Below are 11,348 nucleotides of genomic sequence, written 5' to 3'. Positions count from 1 at the left end.
TTAGCAGAAAATTCTCACCATCGAACTTAGTCAAGGTATTGATGTAATGAAACTTTATTCGGAGTTTCATCACTCTCACTTAATTGTAACTAAAGTTATCGTGACCCAAAGCATCAACCAATCAGATTGCGTGTCTCTGCTTACCGTAAACATACAATGTTCATCATCAAACTCCATCAAGGTATTCACCTAATGAAAGACTACACCAAGTTTGAAAATTCTACATCAATTAGAATGAGAGTTATTGTGTTCCAACGTCTCGGCCAATCAAATTGCTTATCGATCTGCTTACCCTAAGAAGAAAATGTTCATTATCGAACTTAGTCAAGGTATTGATGTAATGAAACTATACACCAAGTTTCAGCACTCTCACCTAATTAGAACTAAAGTTATCGTGTCCCAAAGCATCAACCAATCAAATTGCTTATCTTCTTACCCTAAGCATAAAATGCTCATCTTCGACCTCCATCAAGGCATTGACCTAATAAACACCTACACCAAGTTTGAACATTTTAGCTCAATTAGAAGGAGAGTACTTGTGTTCCAAATCTCGTCCAATCAAATTGCTTATCACTCCCGAGCAGAAAACGCTCATTATCGAACTTAGTCAAGGTATTGATGTAATGAAACTATACATCAAGTTTCATCACTCTCACTTAATTAGAACTAAAGTTGTCGTGTCCCAAAGCATCAACCAATCAAATTGCTTATCTCTGCTTACCCTAAGCAGGAAATAGTCCCCTGCTGTCTTCGAAAGGCGGGGGGCAAAAACAAAACTAAATATGGATCTGTATTTTAATCAGATTGGATGACAACTTACTTTTAATATATCATGTTGATGTGTTTAACCCTATTTCTTTTACAAATAAATGTTGTCCATCTTCTGATAATCTCACTTTAATTGCAAATGGGCAATATTTCAAGAAGGTGCTGAAGCAAAGAAATGGATATGATGAATGCCAAAAAAAACCAATAAAAGATTTTGAATTATTTTTTCAATTAATTTTCATAAAATAAATGATATTTAAATCAGTTTTTTTGGGGGGTGGGGGGGTATTTTTGTTGGGGATATTCATCGCAATATACCACATATGGAACCATATTGGTCTTGGGGTTCAATAATTAGTCTTTCGTTATACAAAAGCAAATTGACACGTTCAGCCCAATAGGATTCGATCCATAACATCACGTTCTGCCATTTACGTATTCAACCATAAGGTCATCATAGGATTGTTTGCTTTTTACAAGCCCACATTGAAATGTGGTCGTATATTGTCGTCGCCCCCGTCCGTTGTCCAGAATTGCTTGTGGACACTCTAGAGAAAGTCAGATTGACTTTAAATTTATACAGTGTTTAAGGTCATCAGACGATAATTACTGCCAGAGTTATGGCTCTTGATGACTTTGAAAAATCTTTTGGCCGCTCTATGCTAAAGTTAATATCTGATTGACTTTAAATTTATAATGTCATCAGATGAAGAATCTTATTGATTTTCAACGATTTCCAGTAATTTTTGCTAGAGTTATGGCCCTTGAAAAATCTTGTTGATGCTTTAGAGACGATAGTTATCATCTGATTGATTTTTATATTTATACACCGTGTTTACGTCTTTATATAATCGTTTCGATTGACTTTAGATTGATACAGAGATTACCGTAATTCTTTTCATTTTTATTTCTTTAAAGTATTACCGTGTTTTGAGCAATTTAACACATATGAAACCCAATCGGCCTTGCCTTTCAGTGAGTCTTTCATTATACATGTGTAAAACTAAAAGCAAATTGGCACGTCCAACCCAGAGGATTCGATCCATAACATCACGTTGTGCCATTTACGTAGTTAACCATAAGGTCATCATAAGCCTAGCTTATGTCGCGATAAAACTGACGGCGACTCGAAATCGGCGACTGGTTTACGACAGTGCACCTATGACTGGCTTGAGTCGGCGCCTCGCTGACGTAGCCAATAACATTCGGTTAATTAGTCACGTGGTACTCCGGGGGCGGGGACAAGTGGAATGAAGCCATTTTGAAAGTTATCACGTGTCAGTCATGTGACCAGTTGTGGCTCCGATTCTTCAACTGATGCCGGACGACATGAGAGCACTTACGAATATGATCAACTGGTTGCTTGTGATTGTGTTCAGTCGTGGATAAATTCAGTCGTAGCGACATTACTGTCAGTTGCGGTTACTCGGCGTCAGTTTTATCTCGTCGTAGGGCGACATAAGCTAGGCTATAGGGTTGTTTGCTTTTTTCCAAAGATTGTTACTGTAATTCTTTTCATTTTTAATTCTTTAAAATATTACCGTGTTTTGAGCAATTTACCACATATGAAACCCAATGAGTCTTTCATTATACAACTGTAAAACTAAAAACAAATCGACACGTGCAACCCAACAGGATTCGATCCATCACATCACGTTGTGCCATTTATGTAGTTAACCATAAGGTAACCATAGGGTTGTTTGCTTTTTTCTGAATGAATTCCAAAGATTGTTACCGTAAATTCATCACATTATAAACCACATATAGAACCCAACACAATATCATCAGTAGTAAGAAAGATTCCAAATACAAAGCTAGCACAGAGCACAGAACAGATTAGACACATGTAATTAGCAAAATGTTGAAAAGAAAGGGGGGGGGGGGGTCCACAAGACCCCTTGTCTTGTGTCTGATAATGTAACACGTTTCGGGTCAAGTGATGAATGTTGCCACTGCCTCACTCCCGCTCTATTTACAGCATTATACTCGACATTAGTAGTCCTACTTCTATGCATGCAAAATGCAGAAGAGCACTAATGTTAAAAATATAGGCTATTAATACTGTATTTTGTATTTTAACACTGTGCCATATTGTCAAGCAATGGAAATTACAAATTGTAAAACTAAAATACGTATTTTGAACTGCTGACATAGTTTGTACAGTGAACATATTGGCAACATTATCCTTCTATACATGCGTAGGCCTACAGGTTATTTTCACTGTTTCTATGCAATTTAAGTAGCAAAGTTAAAGTAGACACAATTACACCAGTTGCATACATGAATGATATTTGAGTAAACAAGACTCTTTCGTCCAGAGAAAACTATGGTAGACCGTTTTATCTGCTTAATCGAGTCTATGTTTTGGTTGACGTCTGACATACACAGACGTACACTGACACTGCCTGGCAGGAAAGAATGGCCACCAATATTAATAATATAATTATCGTGTATTCCCACGAAGGCGCCGTTACAGAGCGTGACCAAAATTAATCCTTCCCACGAAGGCGCAGATATCGGCTTTCGTTTGAAGAGAGGCATGTTCTGATTAGGACCCAATTAACGGTGTTAAAAGATTTTATGAATTTATGTTTACTCTAAATTTTATTCACCAATTGGCAACTAATGATGAATATCATCACTTCATCCAAGTAGTGTTCACTCTGGAAGCTTGACATTCAATGATCTAGAAGCTAGTTGTTAAAGCTTATCCGAATGTTTCTGAAATGGTCGCATTTTTACAAGAGCAAAATATTAATGAAATTAGAATTGCACAGTATGCCGTGGGACGGGAACCACCAAGGAAGAGACATAAATATGCCCAAAGCCAGCTCCAGAAATTAAAAAGAAGACACGAAGAAGAGGAATTAACTTTAGTCGAGTATTTAGACAGGGTGTCTTGTTAGGCGAAATTAAATTAATTTGTTTTTATTTCTTAAAGTCCTTTGCCAAACATGTTAAAATGTTAGTTAATTAGTCATATTAGGGATTATGAAATATTAATTTCTTATCATAACAATCTATAACTCCATTGTTACATTTTTAATCAATTTTAATCCCTAGGAGCTGGATTCCCACGAAGGCGTCAAAAACGACCTCTTTTAATCTGTTACGGTCAATAAATGTGCCTTCGTGGGAATAAACCATAATTATAATGACGGAATGAATAAACCCTCTCAACCTTAAAGCCAATCTGATTAGACTATATTTCGTTTCGGTTTTTTTTATACTTTCGATGGCCTGCACTACATGGAGATCTGACAAGTTATAGCCATAGGTCACGTCAGGGGTCAACAGACCGACTTATGACCCTATGACGTCAGACATTTGATTAACCAATCAGCAATGATGTTACTAGTAGATTACCCACAGTTCCGTGCAAAACACGCCTAAAGCTCGTCGTAACAGACCGTTTCACTGGCTTAGCCCTGACACCATTCAGAACACGAGTTAAATAACAACTCTTCCAGATCCAAGTGTAGTAAAGACAAGTAAAACGAAATTTTGAACTATAAAAACGTAACGAAATAGGATCTGTGTTTTAACCAGATTGCCTTAAAGCATATTCGACGATTTATTACTAATCATAGTAACATAGGTGAATAATATAATATAATAAACATGATAAAGTCACTTAATTACATCTGATTTGGGCGCTCGCCTTTGGACCTGGACTTCAATTTCCTGCCACCGTGAATGCACGAATAGTCCAGTTCACCAAACTTCAATTTTGAATTAAATATTCACTTCGTCGCCCGTTTTGAAATTGCCTCAATAGTCTAATATATAAACAAACGAAGTTCAAGGCTTCCCATTTTTTTGTTATGGAGGCCGAAAGACAATCAAAAGTATCGAACTTCTGCCCAACTGTTAGGTCGGCCATTTTCAGGAATTGAAGTGCGCATTTGGAATATAGGATTACGCGGGTCCGTAACGTTAATGTACGTCATTGTCCATCATTTTCCCGATGCGCATGCGCGACGGGAAGTGCCGTAAAAATAGCCTGCCAATATTGGATTACGGGTTCGTAAAAATAGCCACTTTGTTTAATTGACTCGTTCATTCAGCCGTTTCATCAAGTTAATGTTCAGGATGTCAATATGTCACTTTCAATATATTCTTTAGGCTAGTATATGGTGCATTTAGAGCAACTGTTTTGATAAGACTTGAAATTTTAATAATCAATTCTTTCTTTTCTAATTAAATGAACAGGAAAAGATACAAGAGTGCCCTACAAAGAGATACTGTATGGTGGAGGCATTATAACAGTTCAACATCCAGCTGGACACGCCTTTAAATTAAAAGATGCAAGTAGCTATGGAGTAATGGCCATTAAAAAGATTTTACAGTTAGGCCTACAGCTGTCTTTTAAAGTGGGGTTAGTTTTCAGAAACACTTTTTTTTGCACATATTTTTACAAAATGTGTCAGTTTGTCCAAATAAAATTTGCGTGTGTCTTAACTCACTTCTGACTAATGTTTTTTTTTATGTCTAGGGGAAGCTAGAGATTGAAAATGGGTACAGTGGCATATTTTTTGGCCTTGAGTTATCACCTCGTCGTCATTTTGGCGAACTGGCAAATCTGAGGTCACACTAGTTTTGAAAAAATTAAACTGAAAATGTTACATAAGTTAATTATAAGGACTAATATAATGCAATGATTTATGAAACCATCACTGTCTACGTAAGATATTCAAGGCACTTTAATGTTCTGTGGTACTTGGTTACCAAGGCAACGACATAGTATGATGGCGGTCCTTTACGCCACTTTGAGAGAATTTTTTAAAATGATGAAAATCATATTCGTCACACATTCGTCTGTTCGAGAGAAAAATATTTCTCTCTTTGTCTATATTCGTCTATAAAACCTTTGATAAAGATTTGATGTTTACGCTTTATTTAAGTAAGGCATTATCCAAAATAATAACTATATCGGTGTTGTCACATACTTTTTTGATTGTCATCAAATTTGAGGAGTTATGGTTTCATTACATCAGCAGCTTAACCAGGTTCGATGATCAGAAATTTCTGCTCGGGTTAAGCATATTGTTAAGCAATTCATGGGCGGATCATGGAATTTAAGGAGTGGGGGTGGGGCGACTGGATGACCTGCTTCAGCAAATGTGAAAAATGGAAGACTCTATAGATGCCAATTCCGACCATTTCATGTCCCGTATCCCGCCAATTGGGCTCAGAAGACCCCTTCCCCCCCACACACACACTCCCGAATCCGTGCCTGCAATTTGATTGTCAGAGACTTGGGAGCACGATAACCTTCATCTATTTAATTTCGGATTAAGGCTGGTGACGCCTGTCTCACTGTAGACTTGTTGAGTAAGCTCCGATATTGTGTACATTCACGAGACAACAATAAACAATATCCCATTTAATGAAAAGTACATTTTCAACTTATGGAAAAACATTTACTAAGGAGTAGACATGCAGTGTATTCAATTAAATAAAAAGTTACAAAACAATTTCAGTAATTAATAAACAAAATTATATGTTTACTATACAGATTTTATTGTCTATAAATGAATTTAAACAATCATCGAGTATGATGAAACACATGTATTAATAATTTAATTAATTAATGGGGTAAATTTTCGTAAAATAGTCTAGCTTCTAGAGATCTAATCACTGGGTTATCACAAGTGCAGAGAGACTTCAGATCAGTGTATTTTTCATTCGATATCTTAAGAGTAGAAAACGTATTTTGAAGGTGAGACATTTTGAAAAAAATCTTCAGGCAGTCATGTTTTTTAACTTTTAATTGCATTATTCCTGTCCAACTGATGACATCCCCTTCCTCGGATTCTCGAACTCTTAAAATACCCATCTGCCGAGAGTATAGCTTCCAGTCAACTATATCGGTGGTGTTAATACAGATGACTGTGTAGGGATCCTTCCTCGACATCTGTATTAGTGTACAGAGCTGTGATGGAACAGTTATTTCAGATACTTTATTAAGACTTCTTTCTATGGTGCTGTGAACTGCATCCCCCTCATTCTGACCATGGTTGGTTTCAAAGAAATGTAATGATATTTCCTCAATATACTTTGATGTTTGAACAAAATTATGAAGCATGGCGGGCATTATAGAATTTTTATTTTGCCCGAAACATCCATCGGCAAACAAAGATACTTTCCGAGTGCTAATTTTGTCAATACTCAGAAGACAATCAAACACATTAGATGCAATTTCATTGGCTCCACGAGTAGCTATTCCTTCATGCCACAGATAACATCTAACTTGCTTGATTTAATATCATAGACTGTAAAGTGATTAAAACATTTTGTCTGGAGCCACTCTACTTTGTGCGACATTTTTCGGGCATCGATTATTATTTGTGAATGCAGCTGGAACAGTCTGATTGAATGGTTGGAATTCAAAATGGGATTTAGGTTACAAAACCATTGGATACTGTTGGAGTTTCTTACACGGGCTAGAATATCAGAAAAAATCTCCGCTTGTAGAATATTCCACATCTGTTGAACTTGGGCAGGTATATAACTTGTTGTAAATCAAAAGATGCCAAAACATGACCGGGGTCATCATCAGACTTAATGGCTTCTTTTAACTCTCTAACGGCAATTTCTCTCGGATGTGCTGCACATATCTATCTCTCATGGTGGATTTCATTTCAGCAGTAGCAGTACGATATCCTTCACAGATTCCACACAGATCCCTTTTAGGTTTTGTAAACTTTAAAGACATTTCTTTAAACACTCTGTAGTATGTGGATAACGAGATGTCTGATCTACCAGTTTCTTCCTTAAACATCTGCCACATCTTCCCTATTGTCATAATAATGCAAAGTTCTACCTTTTCTGCTCATGTTACCTTCCTTGACTGTAGTACGGAAGGGTGCAGTTGACACCACATGTGTTGTTAGCCATTTTCTTTTATCGTGGAGTGTAGGAAGAGCAAAATAGGCAGTGAGAATAACTTGACGTCTGGATTCTGACAAAGAATCGCACGATAAACCCCTTTTACTGCAAAAGTTTGAGTTACATCGGCTTTTTAATATATGTCGTTGTGGAACAGATCTACCGTTTTCATTAATGTACGAAATCCCTGCGTTGCGATTTTTTTTTACTATAGCTTTTCTTGATTTTTTTGGCTCAGTTGGCTCCGTATCATCCCTAGATATACCTTCTACCGTGAAATTCTCAGGATGTTTTCTGCTCTTTTGACAGTGACATTCTACAATGAAGTGCGAGTGACACATCATTGTTAGGCAGAAAGGGCAGGCAGCAAATATTTTTTCTTTACAGATACCTAATTCGCATAGGCCTGCACTATCTTCTGAATCTAAAGATGATGGTTCATAATCCTGATCGATACTGCAGTTATCACTTACCATTTCTTAGCAAATGTGACAATGGCATATCGTCCTCATCACTGTCTTCTTCGCTGTCGCCTTCAAATGTTAAAACCGTAACTTTCCACCGTGTTCTGTCTTTACTCCACCACATTTTCACTCGAGATCCTTTCTTCAAATCATTTCCATCTTCTATTGATATATCTTTCAAACTCACAACGTTGACCGTTGAATCACTGTCCCATTTTACTAAGACATCCAAATTCCCTTCCATATTGTCGAAACAAACTCCAAAAATGACCAAATTAGTAAAGTCTTTGTTACAAACAATGTTCCATAGTTTCATCAGACGTCTTAAGTTCGGATGACGCCATATTCGCTAAATTTACGTAATGCTATATTTGTTCATAAAATATTCTTGCGAAGTGGCGAATTTATCTATTCGCCACTTCGCTAGATAAGAATTTCTCATTGGATTTGGCATTCGTTGCATAGAGTAAGTCATAGTTTTAAATCTAAATGGAAGACTAACACAATACTTTGTTAGTGTGAAATTTAAGGTATAACGTATTGAATTCTTACAAAAAACGTCAAAACGAAAATTTTGCATGTTCGCCAGATTGACGACGACCTGTCCACTCCCTATAATAAGAAAATATTTATATGTCCACATTTTCATGTGGACGTATATTGTCGTTGCCCATGTCTTGAATTTTGTTCAAATTTTCTTGTGGACCCTCTAGATGTCAAAGTTTTCATTCGATTTTGATGATGAAATTTAAAATGTACGATTTTACCATAACTAATAAATCTTTGATGAGTAGTATTTTGACACAAAGCGGACATAACTTCATAGATTAATGCTCCTGATTTTACGCAAATCAGCTACATAGCATAGCTTGTGGACTCTCTAGAGTTCACAAATTTTATTCATTGCAACCATAATGTTTAGTAAATGTGATAATTATTAAATAATTTAATACACCCAATGTATAATGCATTGTAACAATGAGTGCATTGGGGCAATGAGAGGATGAGTCCTCTTAGTTTTCACTATTCTCCAATCATCACTACTAAAATGTGAGCATAATCTCAACCACTTGTCAAAGAATTGTTTCAAAACTTCGGATAATGTTTCTTTTGACTCGAGGAAGATTGGGATTGAAAATGGGTGCAATCGCATTTTGGCCCTTGATATGATTTTAAAGTTCCCTTCTAATTATAGCTACTGTGTGTGTGTATTACCAACCATTTTGTGGCCATTTTTTATTCAGTTTGAGGAATTATGGAATTGAAATAGTGGAGAGAAATACACCACCGTCACCATCTTTTACTTACCAAATAGAGAATGTGTTCGGGTGAGGCTAAATTTACATAGTTTAGTTTACATTATAAAATATTGTTTTCTTATATTTTTTATAAGCCCACATTGAAATGTGGTCTTTATTGTCCGTCGGGCCATCCGCCTGGTGGTCCAAAGTCTGCAATTGCTTGTGGACGCTCTACAGTCTAAAGTTAATATCCGATTGACTGTAAATTATTACACAGTTTAATGTTTTGAGACAAAGAAATCGATTGATTTTCACCGATTTCCGATAATAACTGCCAGAGTAGTGGCTCAGTTTTAAAAATCTCGTGAATGCTCTAGAGGCCAAAGTTAATATAAATTTATACAATCGAAATAAATTCTGGTGACTACTGAAAAGAGCTGAATCGCTAATATTTGAGACTTAGAAATTGGCGCAAATGGATCGGCTACAAAAAAAAAACATTATTCTCTCAGCTACGAGAGAATCGGTAGAATCAAATCGGTCCAGAGCCAATCTGGTTGAAAAGAAGCCACATAACCGAAGAATGACAGGCCTACCCGTCAAGTTTAGACAACGAAGAGTATCACTTCGGTCCACAAAGGAGAAACACATATTAGTTGCCTCCCACTTCTGATTTCCAAGGCATTTTAGTCCAGACCTTGACTCTCATATAAAAAAAAACTATTTGGTACCGTACTAACTCATACCTAAATATATTAAACTCCTCGGGAGCCATGGTTACACAGTATTTAATGTTTAAAAACCTTACTACTTTATGGAATCAACGATAAAAAAAAAAAAATAATGTAAAGGAAGCATGTTGAAAATTTCAGTAAAATTGCTTCATTCTCGGTGGAGTTATCGTCGTTTGCAGAACACTGTAGTTTCGATTGGCATTGTAACCGTTGTTACGATAATAAAAAAAAAGTCGGGCACCCAGTGGGTGCCTTTACTCAATGGGGAAAGAATCGGTTACCGCAATACGAAACCAACGACCATCGTGCCCCTCTAGCCCCCCACTAGGTACGGGCCTGAAATTATGTTGTAACCTGTGTTTCTCTTTCAGAACTTGAAGTTGAAAAAATACTAAAGAGAAAAGGAAAATGGGAGTACCTTTTAAGGTGGAAAAATTGTTCATCATCCACGGATTCATGGCAAAGAGAGAAAGATATGATTGAAATACTAAGATCTTGTGCCAAACATTTAAAACTGTATTTATATGTCTACTTTCAAAATGTTTAGATTATATTGTTAGCACTAATGTCGGATATTTATGATCTGTTGTTAGAGCGAGTTTGCTGTTCAATGTACTCAAACATTCAATTCAAAAGTTATATTACCTTTTATCGAAAATTATGATTAAAATCTTTGTTATATTCTTATGAAACTTAAAAATTTGTGAGGCTATGGGTCCAGATCTAGTTTGTGTTTGGTTTGATTACTTTTCCACATTCCATTCCATAGTTACTTAAAGGTATAATTTTTATACTTTACAGGTCACAAAACTTGAAATATAGGTTTATCTCCCTAAGATCTCGGCTCCTTTCGGACCATAACTTCATGGATTATGGCCCCTGATTATACGAAAAATCATGTTTTTAGCTTGTGGACCCTATAGAGGTCACAATTTTTATCCGATTTTGTTGAAACTTGAAATGTAAGTTTATAACCCAAAGATCTTGGTTCTTTTCGATATTCGCGCATATCGGATCGTATCTTCCTAAATTATGGCCCCTGATCGCGTTTTTAGCTTGAGGTTCCTCTAGAGGTCACAATTATTATCCGATTTAAAAAACGTTTGAATATATCACCTTTACACCCTAAGGATGGTTGAGTTTGAATTTCGTAAAAATCGGAACAAAACTGACAGACATTATGGCCGCCCCTCGTACTCAAATAGCGTAAAAATATGGTATTTCAAGGTTGTGGACCCTCTAGAGGTGAC

Source organism: Patella vulgata, chromosome 6 (genome assembly GCF_932274485.2).
Source record: "Patella vulgata chromosome 6, xgPatVulg1.2, whole genome shotgun sequence".
NCBI classification, from domain to species: Eukaryota; Metazoa; Mollusca; class Gastropoda; family Patellidae; genus Patella; species Patella vulgata.
Note: the sequence above shows the minus strand (reverse complement) of the source record.